A 23,455-nucleotide genomic window follows, 5' to 3' on the forward strand; every position below is an offset into this window, starting at 1 on the left:
GTTTATTAAAGTGACAGTACTGCGCGTCTCATCAAAAAACTGACTAGATAAAATTTTCCGACAAGATTTGGAATTTTTTTACTACTGATAAATGTATAAACTTTCAGAAAATTACAACTTTTACAATTAAATAATTTGGATTATTTCATTAAAATTAATAGTTATTCATGGGACGTAAATATATACATCGCAACGTGTTCGGGGTTCCACATTCCATGCTATGCACGCATGCGTAGTTTTCATAAACAAAACAGCCTGGTTAGAGAGGGAATCCCGGTAGGCCTGCTACATTGACAAAGTCGACCAAAAAGAAAAAGAAACTGAAAACAGAACTTGAAAAATCAACTTTCCTGACTAAAATTTAGTTTGGGGATTAATATAATCGCTGGATAAGGAAGAAACGGGAACTCGGCGACACTCACGCAGGGCTCTCGAAGGTTCTATTCGACAGGTTTGTTGATACTTGTTATTATTTCCTCATTTTTCCGTCGCTTTCAAAGAAAAAAAATAGTGTAATCTCAACATAAAAAATACATCTTTGACTTATAAACATTGTTGCCACTTGAAATGCTATTTTTTTTTAACTGTGCAGAAACATATTTTGTTTGACATTTGCCGCGATAACGTATGATTAGTTGGTTTTTCCTTTCTCGGACCCCAATACACAAAACGTAAACATTTGTACTTTAATTTCTGTTAAATTCGCCTGAATGCAGACTAAAATCTTTTCGATTATTATTTTAGATTATTTTATCAGATAGTTATGATAATTTGTGTTTTTGAAAATTGCTTTCACCTAATATTCATTATAAATGTAAACGCTACAGTGTAGGCACGTGCGTTTTAGAATTCACGTGGTACAAATAAACAGATCTAAGATTGCTCCAGTTCGTACGACCCTTGATTTTCCGGCAGATTCTAATTACGTTAATTTTGTTTGAGTAGAGAATATTTCTGTTTCTCAAACTGCTTACATCAACTTTATACCTTATTTCTTAATGACATATTGGGTAAATTTGGATGAAAAAGCACATATTTTGCAGCCGTACTGTCGCTTTAAAACTCATTTATTTTTTAAAAAGAATTGGAAGGCATCCCATTGAGGAAATCTTATATATTCAAAAAGAAGATGGGTGAACAAGGCGGGTGAAGTGCCTATATAGTGCGACAAACATGAAGTGAAAAATAAAATCTCAATTATATAAAAATTTTCTTTGATATTTCATCTAACATTAAAGTATATTTTATGCTAAATCTCTACAATTTACAAAAATCTCACAAAGACTGAAATTATTTGCCTACGAAATAGCATACACACACTAAAGAGGACAAAAAGGATCATTTTCTCACACTTTAACAAAATTTTTCGATATGAGTGGGTCTTCGCTCCATTTTTTTGAAAGTTGATCCTAAAAGTTTGCATAAAAATAGACATTTTTTGGTTTACAAAAACATGGAGCAAAGACCCACTATACCTTAAAAGTACACTTTTATGACAAAGCATTCGCTTCTTTCCGAGAAATACTTGAAGTCCATTAAGTCAAGGGTCATATCACAAATACGATTTAAATGCCACTATTCGTCAGGAGCTGCGTGGCGTAGTGGTTAGCGTGTTAGTCTCGAAACAATATGATCCTCCGGATTTTTATTGATAGGGGTTCGAATTCCACGAATACCATTTTATTTTTTTAATAAAAGAATAATTTTTTCCGAGATCTTTTTTCTCAGAAAAGTTTTGTTAATCATAATTTCATAAATTTCAATAATGAGAACTTTATTTTAAATACTTAACTCACAAATTGAATATGATTTTATTAATATCTGAAGCTATAGGCATTCTGCACGCCTTGTTCACCCATCTTCTTTGTCATCGATTTTATATACATTTTATTTAAATAGAATGTCTACATTTCAAACATTTAAGATTTTTTGAAATTGGGATTTTTATGAAATGCAAGGCGTGTTTTAATGATTCAAATTTTAAGTCGTTGCATTTTAATTTTCTTTAAAATTTTACTTTAAATTTTCAAAATATCAATTGATACTTTTCAAAAATCAAATCAATTTTAGAAATAGGGTATTTTAGAAAGCTGGAAGCTGGTTTGTTTTATTATTAATAATATTACTAACTGTAACCGTTATGGTATATTTTAAGCTTTTAATTTGTGTATTAATTAGAAAATTTACACTTAACAGTTAAAAACTCAATACCAGTTTTTGTCTTTTGAAATTCTAAAATATACTTAAAATACCTTGAAAGCAAATTTTTAGACATTGGAATTTTGATTCATTTGTAATTATAATATTTTAGACAGGGGATGGGTAATTGTTTTTGACAAAAATGTTACAAACTGTAACTAAAATACAATGTTTTGTGATTTCATAGCACTGATTTATATTTTCACGGTATCTGGTAACTAAATATGAAGTCTTTAAGTTTTATTTATGCATTCTTTCTAGTCACGCTGGTAACTATTTTTTTAAAGAGGTATAGCGCATTTAGTATCCCAATAAAGCGCATTTACAAACATCCACAATATTTTTATATTTCATGATATTGAGTAAATTTTGCTATAAACAAATACACATAATACCAGCATCTGGAAAAATAGTCCTAATTATCTCAGACAGGAGCAATGATATTCAAGGATTTGCATGGGATATATGGAGATCTATTGAGTGAGCATTGAAAAATACATATTTTTGTTATTGAACCAACTTAAACCAGAGAAATCTTGAATGGTTTTTGATATTGTAGTACATTGGTCATTTAATGTGTATTCCAATATTTTATTTTTAAAGATGTTAAAGGTGGAAATCAAAGAAAGAAAATTTGGATACTGTAAACAATTTACACATTTAAGTTTTTTTTTTTTTTTAATTTTTGTTGACAAATTAACTTTACACGTGGATTATATCTTTGAATATGTGAAAGAAAAAGCGATTGATACGTGGTATGGTATATTATTTTCGGGGGGAGGGGGAGAGGGGTTACAAAGCTTCTTTGATCCCAAAATGCTATATCATGACCATTTTTAGGACGCTAATTTGTTAGTTAGAGATAAAAAAAAATCTTAAAAAAGAAGATATTTGGATATTTAATTGCGTAATTAGATAATAGTGTAGAATTGTCCATTCTTTGTCATAAATTCATAAAAAAGTTGCCTACAATTCTGCCCCCTTAATACCATAAAAGGAAAGAAAACTACTTACACAACTTTTATTTGCGATAATTGGATTTTGTGCAGAAATATTGTTTCTCAAAATTGTTTGTATACTGATCAGTAGGAAGAAAATTATTTCTTCATTATGAAATTAATTATATAAATATACCTCGTTTCACACCCCCGAAACACTAAATTACTGTAGAGTCAAGTGATCGGAGGTACGTGGCTGATGGGAGCCACCTTTCTGAAATCCGTCGATATATAATTATAATTTCAGTACAATGTATCGGACAGGATCCTCTTGTAAATCATATGTCCCAATAATTGTTTTTAACTGTGTAGTGTTAAACCTTTGAAAAAAAGTTATAAAGAAAATTTATAATAATAAGATTCCGACCATATTTATCCTGTTAAAACTTATGTTAAAACGTGTTTTATCTTGTTTACAACTCTTAGTGGACTTGAGTGCTGAGTACAGTCATAATTTGCAAATAGATATATTTTTTGTGGTTCTTGAAATAGGATTTGTATAAAGGTTTTTTTTCCCTATAAATTCTCATGAAGAATTTTGATCCCCTTTTTCGGCTCCACTCTAACACCTAGATCATTGATTCGAACGAACATGAATCAGTTTCTTATGTATCCCTGCATATTATTCATGACCCTGCTCCACTGGAGAAGTTTGTTTCTTTATATTCCAGTATTAACTTTGATCCTCTTATCGTGGCCACACCCTGCAGGGATCAAGAAAATACTACCTAATGATGCTTGATAATTAATAAAACCTATCATTGCCAACCTGTTCTTCAGAAGATTTGAAAATATTTTTCTCAATATATTTTATCTGGAACTGTGTTCGATGCGCAACTCTATCCGCAGAGGTATGATTTGAAAAAAAAATGAATCTGCGTTCCCCGTAAATGCTTGCGCATTTATATAAGCAATAATGACCTACATGTAGCTGTTTTTAATAAGAAAATGGATTTTTACAATATATACCAATACAAACATTTTGTTACTTATTTGGACCACACTCTTCCCAGAGGTCCAATAATTTGAACAAATAACCTGGGGATTGTGGATCTTTATATGATTTATCATGGCTCTGTTGTTCCTGGGAATTTAAAAAAAATCTTTCCTATATATTCCCAAGCTTAACTTTGATCTCTTATTGTTGTCTCGCCTAATACCCCACAGGGATTAACAAAAACTTTTACCTACCGTCCTACCTTCCTTAACGGAGTTGAATGTAATCCTGTTTGCTTGTTATTAGCGTTTTTTTCTGTCAAATAACCAGTGTAGTTATTCTTCTGTTTAAGACTGAGTAGGGCCTGAGGCTGTATTTCATGGATGTTATGTTCTCATATTTAAGACTAAACCATGTCACCATGCAATTTACATAGGATTTACACTTCCTCTGTTTTGTAAACGATATTGTTAATAATTTTTACATACATGTATTTTATAGTATACTGTAGCATGCAGTGGGAAAAGGCACACATTTTATAGATAAATTATTACTTTTTGGCATTTACTTTGTTTCCTAAACAGGTTGATGGGAAAACGTATATTCCGCTTTTATAGTAATATTTAACTATTATAGTGAGATTCCGCTACATTTTTAGCCGTAGTTATCCTCGATGTCATCAAACAACATGCAGGCAAATAAAAAAAATTAAAAGAAATGAGAAAATATTTATAGGAATAAGCAAAAATTAAAAAAAAAAACCCAGATTATACCCCCCCCCCCTAAAAAAAGAAAGAAAGAAAAGAGAAAAGAAATAAAGAATACATTGCATGTAGCGAAATCAAACTAGTAGATTAATTGTACTCGAACTATTAGTCAGAGCTCTTTCCACCTCTAATTAGATTTTATCATATCCTTTTAACGTATTCTTTTTTCTACAGTTACATGTCATAAAAATGAAACAAAAAATCGCTTTAAAAATAAAAAAATCAAATTAGTGACATCAACCTTTGCTCTTGAACAAATGTTACATTCTCTATCCAGAGTTGCGCTACGCTCCCACATGCACCTCTGTCAACGCTTGTTATACAAGATTCTTGGAAAATTTATAAAGATGAAAAAATGAATTAATTATCTTTTTTAATTATATTTCTTATCGGTAAACTGGATTTATATTAATATATTACCCCTTAAAAGGATTTTTTAATTAAATTTTTAATATTTACTCCGCAAAATAGTTCCCTAAAAACTATGAAAAAAAACGTTTTGAAGGGTGTTAGATTTAAAGACAATGATAAATTATCATTTTTATCAATAATTATAAAAGTTAATTTCGATTTTAATTTCAAATTTTCACCGTTTAATACTTGTACATGAATCTTGTACAACGAGCGTTGACAGAGGTGTTAGTAGCGTAGCGGTAGACAACTCTGGATAGAGAATGCAAATACAGTCCAAAGGTCAAGGATCACATAACAGTTGGTCCCATGTTATTTACAATTTAAAAGTTTCAGGGTTAAATAATAAGCACAGAAAACTAAAAGGGCAATAACTCACATAAGGGGTCGTCAGATTTTTCACTAAATAGATTGTAGCTTTGCTTTAAGTAATCAAAGACATCGGCACTGTTTGGTTCCTCTACGGTTTACGGTTCCAGAGGAGTGGCGATAACTAGGTTAATGGTGAAAGAGCAATTCAAAAAAAAGGTAAAGGAATCAAGAAAGGACATTTTAATATAGGTTAAAAAGGAAATATTAAAAATGCATAAATGCAATGATACATACTACATATATATGTTTCTCATACATATTTATTTTCAATGACCTTGATCTTAGCATAAATTTTAAGGACAAAAGTTGATGACTTCAATGCAATAGTCCCCATGTTTCTACGAGTAATCATTTAAAAATATTAATGCAACGTAAATATTGAAAACGTTCAGGGGCAATTACTACTTTAAGGAGTCAATGATGAATCTTTTTGCACTGAATAGGTCAGAGAGTGCACAAAATTAAACAAAGCCATTGATGTAGGTTTGGTATCTCTGCAGTTTACTGTTTTGGATGAGTTGCGACAACAAGATGATATTGCAAAAGGGGTAATAATTCATTGAGGGTTAAAACTGAGATAGGCAGGGTCAACTGCGAAAAGTTTCGAAGAGTATATTCTTATGGACTATAAATCTTTTCGATAAATCTTGAAACTCATAAACACACAGGGTAAAAATAATAAAAATAAATGGATCAATTTCAATAGGACTTTTCACAACAGTTTTAATATCTATAATGAAACACAAGATGTACACACTTTGTTAGTCATACATGAGATTACTGTCTCTTCGTAGAGATTATTCTCAGAACATTAAGAAGAATAACGACTCTTAAATTTCCTTCCAAGGCCCTTCATTGTTTTTCAAACTTGCACCGATCATTTTCATGGACTCCATCACGGACTTGATATGAAATATGGGTATTTTTTTATCTCTACACAGTGGATTACTCTTTGTAAAACCCTATACGAATGTTATACAAATGTTATAAAATTTATGGTCTTTCTAAGCATGTTTTGATTTCTATTAATATTTTCAGTTTCAAATATTTAATGAACTGTCATTACTCCTAAAGCAGTGGTAAATCTGAAAGATAACCAATAAAAATCTTTTGGAACTGTTATTGCCTTTTTAAAAACGATAAGTTTTCAGCAAATACCCTACGGTTAGAACTTGTAATAATGGTTACTTTATAAAATATAATCAATGAGAAGAAACCCTTATCATTAAAAATTACTATTTAAACTAGAGGTACTGTGAGCACTGAGCTCAGGAAATGATACCCCCTCCCGTATGATTATAAAGGCAAAGTCCATGTTTTGCTGTGGGAGACCCGAAATAAGTGTTCGATCAAAAAGTAAAAAAAGGAGGTCACAATGGCGCTATGTAAAAAAGTCTCTGTGAAAGTCCGATTAAATGTCATTCGGTGGTATAAGAGAAGTTGCGGATAAGAGATGGGTACCCCTAAGCGTAACGGACGGACAGATAGACAGACGGACACCCCCATCACTATATACCCCCCCCCCCCCAACTTTTCAAGCGGGGGTATAAAGATAACTTATTGGCAGAATTCGATGTCAAATAAGAAACAATCATTACTATCTCAAAGATGATCTCTGCTCAGGAATTGCTGTCTTTTAAAATGATGGATACTAATTCAAAACCGGTTTGATAAGACATTGCTCTCACTTCTTAAAACAATATTTTAAATGTGACCTATATAATACAGATTTATTGTAAATTTAAAAAAGAGACTAATATATGAAAGATGATTTATAGATAGTTCAATGGGATGGCTTATGTTCTAAATACAATGGCTATTATTTCAACCATGACTGATGATTAGTCATTTCAGAATACTAATGGTTACTACTTGTAGAACAAGCTAACAAACTTTATAAAAGGAGATTGTATTGACTAAGACGGAAGAACAATAGAGCAACAATATTGCTGAAACTTTATTGTAATGATATTTTTTGAATATATATAATTATATATCATCAATTTACGAACAGAATACATGAAGCATTTAAGTTCATTTCACAAAATAAGTGTTTAAAAGAATGGGGGGATGAAATCAGTTCTTTTATCATTTTTATGTTTTAACATTCAATTAATGAGGGTCAGCATCCATCTTTCTTGTTATGGGGTGCGCCTCCAGTTCCGTCTACATTTCCCCTTACATCTTCCTCTACGGCAACACCCTCTTCTTGTTTTTGGAGTCGTTTTCGCAGTTGTTGTTGTTGCTGCTGTTGTGGTTTCTTCATCTACAATTACAGTTATCCTATAGCTTCCATGAAATAAAATATCCTGTATTTGCTATCAAGTATACATGTATCAAACTATTATGTGTTTGTTTATTTACAACAAACAAGTTCTAAAGTCACAGTATTCATCAACGTATAAAAGAAAATTTTAATACTGAGGCATACAACATTACAATCTAATGGAAACTGGTATAATATAAAACAGAGAATAGTAGGCCATACCAACAGGGGATACATTTGCATAAAATCCGATTTTTGGTTCGGCCTTATCACTAGTGAACTTGATGGTGACGCTTTCACCAGTGGAAGTATATGGCTGTGTAGGAGCAGTGGTTCCGCAAAGTTTTACTATTAAGTTGGAACTTGTCGAATCTCCTGATGAAAAAAAAGTTTCAAATATATAAATATGAATTTTTGAAATATTACACAATATTATGATTCAATCTGGTGAACTCTTGTTTGGTTTTTAATGAATGTATTTACCATCAAAAATCTCCACAGAATCAAAGCAAGCACCGGGGCTACTGGTGTCTTCCTCAACATCAAGATACTCAAACTGAACTGTGACTGTGCCTCCTGGACTGGTGTACGTATTTGTGCATTCGAAATTCCTGAAAAGTAAATACTACTATTAAGTTCGTATAATTTTTCTTATTTCATATATTTAAACAAGGGATGTCAGCGAATATTCAAATATTCGACTATTCATTCGATGGGCTGTTATTCGAAAATGAATTTTTGATTCCAATATCCAGGGGTTTTTTTCTGCATGTTCAAAAAAAAAAGAATAACTACCATGAATTTTATTTGCAAGGTGCCTGTTTTATCTCTCAAATATATATAAGCGATCAATTTTAATCCACCGATTTATTTCGCTACTTTCTGGATAGAAATCTATTGAATTAATTCATTCTGAATCACCTTTTAGGAAAATAGTTCTGTGCCCCTAATCATATGTTTGGCGTTATTGTAAGAGGGATTAAATTGGATATTCAGTGACATTTTTAACGTTCAGTATTGTATCTTGACTAAGAAAAAGGATTTTCTGAGATTTTGAATTTGACGATACCGAATTCTTGTCTTGTAATAAGATCAAATAGATTAGAATAAAAAATAACAAAATTAAATCTTTGTTAGACAATCTAACAGATGCAAAGAATTTACTGTCAAATAAAGAACAAGGTACGGTTTCAATACAAATCTGGTCTTGTATGTTTCTAAGATATGAAAGTGATGTAAGAAATTAAAACTCGTGCTTTCTGAATCGTTGAAATTCCATGTAGTACGAACATACAAATCCTTTTTCTCATATGGCCTTCTAAAGATTAATTGTGGATCATGAACTTGTGCTTTTCTCAGTATTTTCTTAAACAGTTGCAGAAGACATCAATTTTCAGTGGAATGTTTTCTCAGATAATATAGAGCACATGATCGCCCACAAATATTTTCAGAAATATGATTTGTCAAAAGATTTTACACGACATGTCTGAAAGTTGTAATGGGCAACGGCTGTGGACACTATTTTCTTAAGGAAATAACCCAGAAATGAGTCATTTTGAGGCTTTTTCTGTTAAAAACTTTGAAATGCACCAAATTAATGACGTCATATTTTCAGAATGGTCCCCCCTCTTGCCGTATTCTTTCATGATTTATCACATTCATATACTCAACTCATATTTAAGTTAATTCCATAACTTTTTGAAAACATTAATTGTTTAGTGCACAATAAAGCCTTAACTGTACATGTGCCTTCTTCTTTTATTGATCATTAAATACATAGAGAATAAAACATACTAAATTCCATATAATATGTCATATACGTCTGAGTGATCCCATATCAGCTCGAGGACCGAATGGCTGAGGGCTGATATATATATATATATATATATATATATATATATATATATATATATATATATATATATATATATATATATATATATATATATATATATATATATATATGGGTCCCTAAGGCTGATTTGACATATGATATGGATTTATGTATGTAGGTTTCTATTTATCATGCATTAAAATGTTTAACAAGTGAGTCTACTTAAAGACTTTTCAGGATGTTTCGTGCCTTTTGACTTTTTTTTAGTCTAAAAGATTCCATTTTTGGTCATTTTAAAAATAATCAAGTCAACGAAATTGGAAGGGGTGATTTATATCACATGTATATTTCAAAAAAGTGGAGTTAATATGATCTGACAGTGATATGGGTTTTCGGACCGGTCGTTGATATGGGGTATTGTGACGTCATCTTTCTCGCACAGCGCAGAATCGGTGTATTTACTGTTAAGTATATGATATTTTTTTTCATTTAATCAGTCTGTATTGTTGTACAGGATTCAATTTCATAATAAAGAAGATGTGTTTGTGAAACACTGATGCTCCCGTATGGCAACTTATAGCAAAGGTTAAACTTTCTCAAATGCAAACCAAATATGCTGGTACCCAAAGTAAGGTCTTTGTCTTGAGGAAAATGCCTGTGAAATATGAGAGCCCAAGCAGCAATCATTGAATAGATATGGAAAAGGTTAAATCAAGGTCAAATGGTCAAAATTAATGGTACCTAAGGAAAGGCCTTCTCACAAGAAATATACTGGTGAAATATGAAAGCTGAAGCACCATTCGTTCAAAAGTCATGGCCAAGGTTAAAGTTTTCCAAAAGTAGGTCAAACTCCAAGGTCAAGGTCAAAGGGTCAAAGTTGTTGGTATCCAAAGAAAGGTCTTGTCACAAGGATTACATATGTGAAGTATGAAAGCCTTAGCACCAACGGTTCAAAAGTTATGGCCAAGGTTAAAGTTTTTCAAAAGTAGGTCAAACTCCAAGGTCAAAGGGTCAAAGTTGTTGGTATCCAAAGGGAGGTCTTGTCACAAGGATTACATATGTGAAGTATGAAAGCTTTTAATCCCAGGAAAGGTTTGAAGACGATTGAAATATTAACTTTTCATTAGAGACATATGAACCAAAAAAAAAATCGGTGCTCGGATTAGTATACATTTTCGGATCTATTTTATGATGCACATATCAATTTTCTAGAAGATTAATGAAAGCTTTCTATGATGTTGAAGATTCTATCCGTTTGCTGTCACTCCTTTCAATCCATACAACTATTCATCGCTTTATGGATATTTTTATGTTATTGTGGAATCATTACAATTAGTTAATTTTCGTAGATTGCAAAAAAACTACAGGTTAGTATTGGCGTAATTTCGTGTATTCACTCATATCTACAAAAGGAAAGATGACTTTGAAACCCTTGACTATTTATTCGTGGAGGTTATTAATTCGTGGATGAGAGATACCCACCAAATTCTCAAATATTGAGCCACCACGAAATCTAATGATTCAAGAGTACTTGAAATGAAAAATTAAAATCTACATGTACATGACGTATTCATTTGACTCATTTAAACATAGCTTTTGTTGTTATTTTCATGATTTTTGAAGAAAGTTTGTATTTTTTGTCTATCAATCAAAGTGCAATATTTGTACATTACTAACAAAAAGGCGTGTGTTTTCACGAAGTATCCAGATGTTTTAATTTGAAATTAGGAAGCTCTGCATTTTTTCTTTTGAAAAAGTGACTCCTTCTGGATAGAGGAAAAACAGAAAGACAAATGGTCAGACGGAAGAACAATCATCAGACAAAGTGATCACCTGTATGTGCCCGCCATGTTACCAGGTGATTATCAAAAGTGGTATTTCATCAATTTGTTTATTCTGCAAAGGGAGATAATTCGATGTAACTTGAGAATAATGAAAACTGGTTCAAAATGCCAATTCTGATATTTATATTTCTAGCAGTTGCAGCTATAGATATATTTAGAGGAAATAATATCATGTGTTTCAATAGCAAGCGATTTGCTACTATATGTTACTGACATATGAGTTGTTTATAGGCAACCATACTGAAAAATAGTAAACATGCATGCATACATTTTATACAAATAAATATTCAGCTCAATTGAACTTAAAACAATTCATACTTACAGTGGATACTTGGCGGGAAAGTTTGGAGACGTCAGGGGTGTTTCGTCAGTAAGTGTAACTGCGTTATTTGTTCCTGACACTACACAATTGGCTGAAAAAGAAACAAGGAGAATTTAATACTTTGGAACCATAACGAAAAGACGAACTTATCTTAATTTTCATACGAAATGAACTATATGCTTCACATGTACCTGTACATATTTTATTTTATTCAGAATGAACGTATAGGTCAAGAAGATTTGATAATATCATTATTAATATTTGTATCCTAAATTTATTATATTTTTCATAAAATGAAAATCCGTTTATAGAAGATGACAAACAGCAAATTTGGCAATGGTTTACAGGAAATTAAAGACTTGAAGATCACCTCAAAAAGTCTCATTAAAAATGAAGAGTAAGAACCAGTAGTGAAACCTTACACATATAGTTCATCATAACTAAATAAATTACAAACATAATTAAATAAATTACAAAATACAAGTCACGTTCTCTATCTAAAGAAGTCAATGTGCATCTTAAGGTACATCATTTCCTTTTTAGACACATCGTCTGTAAGTTCAGTGCAATTTCGTATAGAAGTTTTTTTAAAATGGATCTGCTACTTAAACTTTAATTTTCTCACTTACACAAAAAATAAAGTTTCCAAATCGATATCCTTGTCACTCTTTTGTAAAAACAAGCTCTTTTATGCGCATCCATAATTAATTTATAAAAGCATCATCCATTTTAGTTTAGTGCATAAAAGTCGACCTGCTCCAAAAATGTCAACTCTATCACTCATTTGAAAAATATAGGTCAGATGCAAAGTAAATCTTGAAGTGTGTTAATTCATTCTTAGATGCACCATCCATGAGAGTTTGGTTTTGGTTTGAAGCATACATACAAAACTACTTTTATAGGTTTACAGTCACTAGTCAAGAGTTTTCCTAGGAAAAACTTAAACATGGTCACTCATCTAGAAAACATGTCAAATACTCATGTAGGACTTCTTATAACTATCTATTAGGTACAACATCCCTATATGATTTACATATAATTTCTTCGAACTGGACCTTTCTTCAAAAACTGAAGTCTTCAGATTTCGTCGAGGTGAGCTAAAAGTTTTTAATTTTTTGAAAGTGTACATATATAATTTTTTTTTTGTTCAATTCCTTACATTCATCCTTTCCTGTTAAAAAGGACACTTGAAATCCATTCTCATAGGAATTCGGTGTTCCATCAGATAGAAAGTCCACAAAGATATTATTTCCGGTTGTGGTTCCTGGTGGTCTTGATGAACCACAGGAGCTGCTACTCGAGCAACACACATTTGTAGTAAGTGCTGGATCACTCGAAGATGACCCTGTATATGGATTAAACTCTTAAGTTACAAACATTACAAATTAGCAAAGCAAAGTTAACGTAATAATAAACATTGCACGTAGTTTTGAATGATCACTCATTAGATCTTATTAATCAATCGATTTTAGTATTATAAGAGGTAAGCTATATAATTCATTTTCAAGCAGTCTATATCATCAATCGATTAATATTGAATTAAAAGTGCAAGTTTTGGAGGATGGCAGTTGAAATTGAACCTCCCCCTTCGAGAGAAATTCAATCGACGGTGTCAATTTTAACTGTTACTCTCTATCACAAGCACCATTTATTCTATGATACTGAATATCTCATAGATTCGTAAAAAAATCGAAAATTGACGATCATGTTTTTTATGTGAAAGGTCTTCGAATTTCATCGTTTTCTTTTTTCTCACAAGCAAAGCTTCAAAAAAAAAAAAAAAAAATTCTCAGACCTCTTTATTATTGTTCGTTTATTAGAAGGGAAGTAAGTAGAAAGAACAATTTCATTATTTCTAACCTGGCAAAAATAATTGTCTTTTTTTTGCTGTTTGAGTGAGTGTACCAAATCCCCGGATGTTTACGTTAGACTATATAGAGTAATGAAGAGAACTGAATAAGAAGGGGTCGCCTTATTGTCTGATTTCAGAGTGAAAATTACATTCATTTGGAAGGAAAAATAATGATGTTTGAATAATTTAAGGAATAAGTCAATATTGCAGAAAATAGAATAAAGTGCCCCGCCCAGCATGATACGTCCGTCAAATATTGTTCAATTGTCATAAACAGTTTAGAGTGCAAAAAAATCACGTCAATCTTGATACAAGGATTTCAATGATTTTTGCATTCCTCATAATATTTGTTTATACATCTCCTGTGGTGTAGACATTAATTATAACAAATATTACATTATAGATCCTCAACTGGTTGTGTTAGAGCTTGACAAATGCCCATCTGCAGCCCTCCCCCCCCCCCTCTTTCAGCTTTCAGATTTGTTTGACATGATGCTCTGAATTTGTTGATATTTTCAAAAAATTAATTAAAAATATCATATTAAACAATATCAATTTAGTCTTAACAACTAAATCTATATCAAATTAATATTAAAAATAAAAGGCTGGCCATCAAATGACATATGCTATAAACTGACAAGCAGTTCTGTCTAATTCCCAAAGGATACAGATAAGAGCTGCTTGATCAGAGATCCTCTAATAGAAATGGTTGAGACAGCTAGCCTTCCTACACTGAACTCATTAATTAATTTTTAACTGGATGCATGTCCACTCATTACTCCCAACGGATGAATGGATCTATACATACTACCGGTATCTGCTTTGTAGTGCAATAAAAATGCATATTTATGTCATTCTGATATTAAATTTGAAAACAAAGATTTTTTTTTGATTTGTTACAAACATTTATAAAAAGAAAAAAAAACTTGTGTAATCTTGATGCAATATTTTTAATAAGGTTCCTGCATTACTCTTAGATTTGTAGGGACTATCTACCATAATGAAAACATTTTTTATAAATACTTGATTATTTTTAGATTTAATGTCAGACTGGTTTTAAGCTGCAATTCATACAGACAACGGGCATGCTGATTCCAATACCCCCCCCCCCCAAGTATAATTAGTTCTAATTATATTACACAATATCAATTAGTTTATTATACAATATCAAATTAATTTATTATACAATATCAAATAAGTTTTAATTACTTTTCAACAAATTCATTTTCAAAGTTAGGCTAGCCAACTATTTAATCCAACAGGGTTGATTCTTTTTACCCAGTTTCCAAGAGATATAGATAACACCTGCTTGATCAGAGATGCTCTACCAGTTAGCTCCTCACACTCAACACATGAATTTTTCTCTAATTTGACATGCAATTTTCTGTTATCAAATTCTCCTTGACCAGTGCTTGATAATTACACCCATGGGAGTGGTGGAATTTCTCTTGTAACATAACATTTGTTATAGATTGCTGTAAAGTACATGTATATAATGAAAAAAATAAGTATTTTCTTGATTTAACATATTTTTAATAAGGATACTGCAATACTCTTGCATTTTTTGGGATTGTGTAATCTAATAGTAAAAAGACAGTTTTATTTTTAAATTTCACTTAAATTAAAGGTCATAGTGACCTTGAAATAGGTCGCGACACACCTTCTACCTAAGATGCATAAATTGGCCAAGTTTGATGATTCTAAGTCTAACAGTTTTCTAGTTATGAGCCGGACAGGATTTTTCCATGTTTGGCCATAGCATCTTAATTAAAGGTCAGAGCGACCTACTTTTAGTGCGCGACACACCTTCTACCCAAGAAGTATCAGCTGACAATGTTTGATAATCCTAGGCCTAATAGTATTAAAGTTATGAGCCGGACACGAGAAAAGCTAACAGACAGACAGACGGACAGACGGACAGACAGACGGACATGAACGCCATAACATAATACGTCCCGTCTAAAGACGGGCGTATAAAAATACAGTAGGAATTGCAGGAGTGGGTTGACAATTAGATGTACATGTAGAGTGTCATTTACTGCTTATCGCAGTACGTTGTAAATACCTGCAAATTTGACCTTCTGATGTCATATGGGACTTCATATTTTTTCAGTATTTTTAAACAAAGCTTTAAACGATGTGAAGAATTTGTCGAAATTGCAATAGTAAAATAATGAGAGGTCCTACGGTTTGTATAGAGTTCTATGGGAAGATAATTAATACTCACTACTCAGATGCAAGCTTTATCTAACATACTTTTTGGGAACGTTTTTCGGTTCATACTGATTTTGAAAAATCCATGTTAAACCGTACACGCATAAATTACATGAATGCAATAGTATCGTTACATTACTCATTGCCAAAAAGTTTTTTATGCTGGGGATAACATCACAAATTGGTTATTGTGTCTAAACCAGTCAGATTTCAGTATTAAACAAGAAAGTAATTATGATAATAATAATAAGTCAATATCATTATTATCAATCAGTCAATAATAATAACAATCAGTTATTACTGTATTTAACAAGCCAATATCGTTGCATATTGCATCATGTGAAGTTATTAGTCCCCTACCGTGAAACCGGAGGGAAGTATAGGTTTCTTCTGAGTCCGTCCGTCCGTCTGTCTGTCTGTCTGTCAGTCTGTCTATCTGTCTCTCTGTCTGTCTGTCTGTCAGTCTGTCCCACCTGGTTTTCCGCACTTTTTTTCTAAACGCTTGTAGATATTGATCTGATTTCTGGTATGTGAGTGTATCTTGATTAGTTACAGATCAAGCATTTTGTTCCGTTCTACCTTCTACATATTGCACCATGTGAAGTTATTAGTCCCCTACCGTGAAACCGGAGGGAAGTATAGGTTTCTTCTGAGTCCGTCCGTCCGTCTGTCTGTCTGTCTGTCAGTCTGTCTATCTGTCTCTCTGTCTGTCTGTCTGTCAGTCTGTCCCACCTGGTTTTCCGCATTTTTTTCTAAACGCTTGCAGATATTGAGCTGATTTTTGATATGTGACTTTACCTTGATGAGTTACAGGTCAGGTTTGAATTTCGTTCCGCTTTATTGATTTTTGATGGAATTATGGTATTTTCAATTTTTAACGGGTACCAGATTACACTTGCCGGTAGGGGACTAGTATTGCTAATGCAATACTCTCAGAATGCTTGTTGTTAAAGGACTATTAAGCTTATTCAAAATTCTTTTAAGTTAATTTCAATATAAAAGGAAGATATGCTCAAATTATAAAAATATTTACTCCTATTATTTTCAGTTTTACCAAGTTGATTTCTCATGTTCATATTTTAGGACACTTTAAAAATGGTAGGTCAATTTGCCAAAAAAAAAATCCTCTTCACAACACTCACAAAACTACCATTACGAGATTTCTTTCTCTACACTTGCCCTTAAGAACAAGCTATCTTTTCCATAGATTTCTTACCATCATAGAACATAAGGGTGTCGCCACAATCCACAAAAATTTCACCGACTTCAAATGTAATTCTGGCGCTTGGGTCAGTAGCTTGGAAAAGCCAATTGCATGATGTCACCCTGAAAACAAAGATCTGTAAACTATGAAGGTGACAAGTGAATAAATATTCTTATTGATATCAAGAAGCAATTTAAAAATAAATCATACTCAGAGCATGGTCTTGGGTATCGTGTCAGAAATATTTGTGTATCACATAACTTAACACAAGAATATTTGACTAAATTTGTACAACAGCTTTGACGAAATTTGAAACAAAAACAATCAAATAATTAAAGAATTCTAATGCAGATTGATATTTCATCCTTACTCTTGGATAATAGTAAGATTAGTTAGTTTACTTACTCGGGGTATAAACCAGATTCAGGATACCTGTACGTTTGGTACACCTGGTCCAATGTTAAAGTGGTTGAGCCACATTGCAGCGGAATCGCTGGAAAATGAATGGAAAGAAGAATATGAAACACTTACAAAAACTAAAAGATATAAATGATCAGATGTGTTCTAGATAAAGTAGAATTCTAATTCAAACATCTTTACTGGTAACTTCGTGAGATTTTCTTTATTATGCACAATGATTTTTTTTTTCTCTTATGTTCAGTTTTCTTCAATAATTACGATAATAAATAATAATAATTTAAGTTTTCAAATTTTATAATATTTTACACGACCTTTTGTTTACTATTAGTCCGAAATATCTGACGTTTTCCTGGCTTTTTGACGATTTGATATCTTTCGTGCCGGGAAAAGGTCAGAACCGGCGCCATTAAGAAAACTGGAAATTTCGCCGTCTGCAACCGGAGTTGATTTTCTATACTTGCGAACCGAATTCAATGCCGAACTCACAATTTCTCAATAGCACAATGCTTCTAGTACTCACCAATATCGATGAAAAGAAAATATCTCTTCATATTTCGATGCAGGAATTGCAAGATTTTAAAATGCACGAAATGAAAACAAATCTCTACCGTCAGAAAAAATGTTTTCATCGGATTGTATATTTATATTTTAAAAATGAATCATAAAACGATGTTGGTGAGTACTAAAAGTATTGTACTATTAATAAGTTGTGAGTTTGACATTTAATTCGGTTCGCAAGTTTCGAAAATCAACCCGAGAAAGCCGCCTCCGGTTGGAGGCGGCGAATTCCCAGTTTTCGTAATGGCGCCGATTCTGAAGTTTTCCTGGTACGTAAAATATCAAACCGTAAAAAAGCCAGGAAAACGTCAGATATTTCTGACTAGTTTACTATCTGAATGTGTAAATAATAACTTTAAATAAACTTTCTTTGCAGGTAGTTTTTTCCGAGATGATGTTGTCATTTCTACATGTACATGAATATTTTCTTTCTTGACTTTTTGGATCAAAGCTTTTTTGGGGGTGGGGTTGATGGGGGGGGGGGGGGGTTGTATGTTGAAGGAGAAACAAACGAGATTTTTGGTCCGCATAAAACTCTCAAAAGCAATTTTCATGAAAAAGAAATTTGGCTGCTCGTTCTTTACTCTATATCTTTATATTAATTTAACCTGTTTGCGACTTTGATCCTATAGCTATACATGTATTACTTTAAGTAAACCACTGTAATGTATTTATTGAATTAATCCATTTTATGATTTAAAATTAATATTTTCACACTTTGAAAAGAACATTGTACAGTAAAACGCAGTTAGAAGGAAGTGCCCGGGACGATTTTTAAAAAGTTTAAAGACGTAATTCATTATATCCTATAATATAAAAATCATTGAAACCGTGATTTACTGTATTTTTACAGCGTAAAAACTACCGAATCTCTTGTAGGTCAAATGAACAGTATCGCTTTGCATCACAAGTTCGGAAAAGTAATGAAAATGTTATAATAATAGAAAATTTAGTGCTCTTAGATGTTAAACATTCTGTGTTCCTATATACAGATTTCGTGTGCTTCGTTCTCGTGAAAATATTTTTTTTTTCAATTCATTCTCGCTCTTGAAATGATTTCCATGTTAAACTATTGTATCCTCTTTTCATCTGATAGATACTTGATAGATAGAACTCTTTCTAACTGTAAGAAAATATTTTCACTTACGTTGTTGTGTATTAATTATTCCTATCACCACCATCAGTAGGAAGATAATCACACTGTATCTTGGGGCCATTTTCATTCTATCAACACAAAAATCAGTGCATTATATACATATATGCCTCCTTCTTGTATCATTCAATTACATATGCTTTGAATGAATAATATTTTTCCGAAAAAAAAAATGGATATTCGGGTATTGACGATTCATGAGAACATAGGTTTACACATATCATTCAATATTAAAATCAATGGAATATTTTCTCTATTTCTTTTATAATGCTGTTTATATAAAGAAATTAAAATTATTTGCTCCTAAATGTTAAATCCTGTTTCTTAAAGCCGTCCATAACCCCAAATATGACAAATGTGTTAAAGACCAACTTTAATGGCTGTTTCATCAATAGATTGGATAATATTAATATTTTTCGTACTTTTAGCCGCTTTATATCTATGAATTAAGGTCCCATTTAAATAAAACCAATCAAATATCTATCTTTGATTTTGTATATGGGTATTAATGTTGTAATCATTACAAATATTTCTATGGACCTGCTTACGCAATTTTACAACCGTCATATCTTGTATAAAAAAAGAGAATTTAATTGACCTCAGCATTTGAATTCTAAGCATTGACGATAAAATTTTGTTCAAATGAATCTGAAAAGTTTCACACGAAAGCCTTCAATATTCAAAAAGCGACTCCGTTCTTGTGATAAGAAAGAAAAAAAAGATTTGTCTCTCATTTGACAACTGTTACAAACTTCTGTTAGTTGTCTTGAAAAAACAAATACATAAAGAAGCTTATTTCCTTAAATTGTATACAGACTGATAATGGGTGTATATATGAAATATTAGAGATTCATCTCGCCTTGATGTGTGGATATACTATTAAAAGCTGCACTATCACAGCACGCACACCCTCCATCTTTGGATTTTACAAATTGTGTAGATTTTTAAAGCTTTATTGAACTGTAAACCTATTGATAAAAAAAAAACGATTTTGATCATGATGCACGTTATTTAATTCATCATTTTAAAAGGATATGTGAAAGAATCCACAGTCCCTGAATATAATCAAAATCTAATCGTTTGCTCTCATAAATATGTGGTTTATACTGCTTTCAAATTTTAGCTTTATAATTCAAAGTTGGTCATAATAAGACATATCCTGTAAAGACGATTTTAATCAATTTACCAGACGTACTTATGTATTAATGGATATCAAATCTATATATATATATATATATATAATATGTATCAAATTTATCTTTAAAATATTTTTTTGCACATTTTATTGGGTGACGGGTTTTAGATACTTTATGTATGTAATGAATAACATTGTCCATACAAAACAACCTAATTTTTAAGGAACTCATTTAATCTTATATACTAAAAAAAATGATAATAATAAAATAAAAAGATCGTCAGTTCTAAATATGCCGAGTTACGCGAAGGAATTTATAATATTTACACATCATAAATAATAGAGAAAAAAATTGAAGACTAAAGAAAAAAATGATTAGTGAAAAAAATATATATACTCACTTAGACTTCTGTACGGTAGTCGTAGAATAAAAAAAAACTGTGCAACGTTGAAATTAAACTATTTGCAGCTATGTTCGGTACTCTAATAAATCATCAAGGTAGGGACAATATTCTCAAAAGATGTGCTCAGACTAATGCAAATTCTGAGTTACCTTTTATTTATATGAGCGCAATCAAAATACCACTCGGCTTTTCCCGTCAAGTCTTGCACTACCGAAACTTGACGGAAAAGGTCGATAAACTTGATAGAAAAAAAAAAGATATGCCAGGTGAAACATTGTTTTTTACGCTTTACTTTAATGCCTATTTTCCATTTAGACAAGCAACCGAGATTTGGACATAATAAGGTTATCTGAATCAGCAATCTGAAATATTTTTAAACAAAATCGTCTTTACAGGATACGATTACTGGATACAACGATGTTAAAATGATGCTTCTTCATCCCTGTTACTTAACTGGAGAATATTTCCGTGATTAATGTCTAGTAAATGTTATTTTCTTGTTTATCTTTTATTTTAATCGAAATAATTGTGACCAACATAACTAAATGTCGTTCACTTGTTTGTACATGTAATTGTATTTAATGAATATCATCATGACCTACATATATATATATATATATATATATATATATATATATATATATATATATATATATATATATATATATATATATATATTCAAATTGAAGTAACAGTCTTTGAGGATGGGAACAGTAAAAAAAATTAAGAAAAAAATTCGTAAATTCTTTAATTTGATAATGCTATTATTTTTGCTTTCCGTGTTGAATATTTTTCTTCAGTATATAATGTCCATTTCGTCCATATATCTTTGAAATGCTATTGTATACTTTATAATTGCTGTTTGAATATGAAATGTTAATGTAGCATAATCGTAAGTGTGACTGCAGACAAATCTTGTAAATTCCAGTCTAGGAAAATATTAAGTCCCGTTTTATCCCCCTTCTGTCATTAGAAAACATTTTCAAGTCATTTCAATATATAGATAACTGAAACTTTAATTGATTTATGAAAAAAGATAAAGCGTTGATTTCGTAAAAAAAGAATGGAGAAAATATTAATAGATGATGATAAATAATAAATACATGACTGTGTCGTGTTATGTGGAACTTGAACTCCCTAGATCGTAAATGCGATCGTATGTGGCATATTTATGCCATCCAAATAAATTTTGTCAACATAAGATATCGCGTCAAGTCAAGATAACTATCACGTCAAATCAAGATAATTTGCTAGTTTTGTCGAGATACACCAAATTCTATCTTGTTTAGTCAAGATAATCTATCACATTTTGTTGTAACGAGATAATTTATCATGTCTCATGACATATCTTGCTTTGACGAGATAGCTATCTTGACACAAGACGCGATATCTTATGTTGACAAAAAAAAAAATATGTCGATGACATAAATATGACACCATACGATCGAGCTTCATGACCTCTACATGACACAACATAAGTTATTATAGTTTCTTGAAATAATTCAAACTGAATATCTTTTCGATTTGTCTCAAAAATGTCTGTGCAAAAGTATAAAACGAAATTTTAAGAGGCCAGATCTTGAAATAATGAAGATTACACTATAGAAAAATTTGATCTTTTCTTTGCTTCACGAAGGGGATTTTGCGCTTTAAAATCATTTAAATCAATGAGTCAAGCACAACTGCTTGTCGCTTAATTGTGAATTGAACCTTGGCAATTTAAACCTTCCAGTTATTTTCATTTTTTCGTATAACTTTTTCACAAAGTGAAGGAAATGCAACAAATAAACTTGATTTTTCTATCCTAAAAATGCATAGGTTTAAGAAATATGACCATCGAAAAACATACCCTTCTTATTTTTTTCTGAAAATGGAGATGGACAGAGCATGTATTTAAAAGAGTCATCCTTCATGCATGTAATTTCACAGTAAAATGTAGATAAAACAGGATATTGTTAAAGACTGGTATAATTCAGAAGATTTTTTGTAATACAGATTAAAAACAGGAAAAAAAGTTAAGAGCAAGTAATTTTTAAATGTATTTTCTTTAATCTGGAAACCAGAAAGAAATGGACAAAACTTTTACTCGAGATTGTATGAGAAAATTTTAAGAATGGCAGTATACCTTTCCTAGCTGCGTTTTATAAGATTCTTGTAAACTAGTAGATAACGAAGATTGCTAGCACGCCTTCTGCTTAGAGATTGATTTTATTGATCTGATTGACTTTATCAATCTAAATTTAATTGAAGTTCTGATTAGCATCGAGCTTATCAGAAAATGTTCGTCAATGATATTAAGAAGAATCGGGTTAGATTTAAAAAAAAGAATTTTATATAGGGAAAATTTATGTTAGATACAATATTGTAGAAACCAAATTATGCACTTTGAAATTTCCGGATTTTTCTTTTATTCTAAAGCTGAATATGTCTCTACATATATTCCTGTCATGCTACTAGATTGACTCTGTATCTCGTAAGAATACCACATTTAATTCTTTAACACGATTACAACCACTGCGTTGAATAATCCTCAGCTAAAAGCAACGGAAGTGAATATAGATTGTA

At 31.4% G+C, this 23,455-nt stretch overlaps 1 long non-coding RNA gene across 1 annotated transcript; it reads right to left on the reverse strand.

The window, feature by feature from the left end:
- Positions 1–7,758: 7,758 nt before the first annotated feature.
- On the reverse strand, positions 7,759–12,023 carry LOC133202226 (uncharacterized). Its single transcript, XR_009723225.1, has 4 exons — positions 11,951–12,023; positions 8,434–8,561; positions 8,173–8,325; positions 7,759–7,950 (listed from the first exon to the last, which is right to left on the reverse strand). It is a non-coding gene; the product is annotated as an uncharacterized LOC133202226 (long non-coding RNA).
- Between the last annotated feature and the right edge of the window lie 11,432 nt (positions 12,024–23,455).

Source organism: Saccostrea echinata, unplaced genomic scaffold, assembly GCF_033153115.1.
Source record: "Saccostrea echinata isolate AGI-Se365-2 ecotype Australia unplaced genomic scaffold, CSIRO_AGI_Sech_v1 ptg000046l, whole genome shotgun sequence".
NCBI classification, from domain to species: Eukaryota; Metazoa; Mollusca; class Bivalvia; order Ostreida; family Ostreidae; genus Saccostrea; species Saccostrea echinata.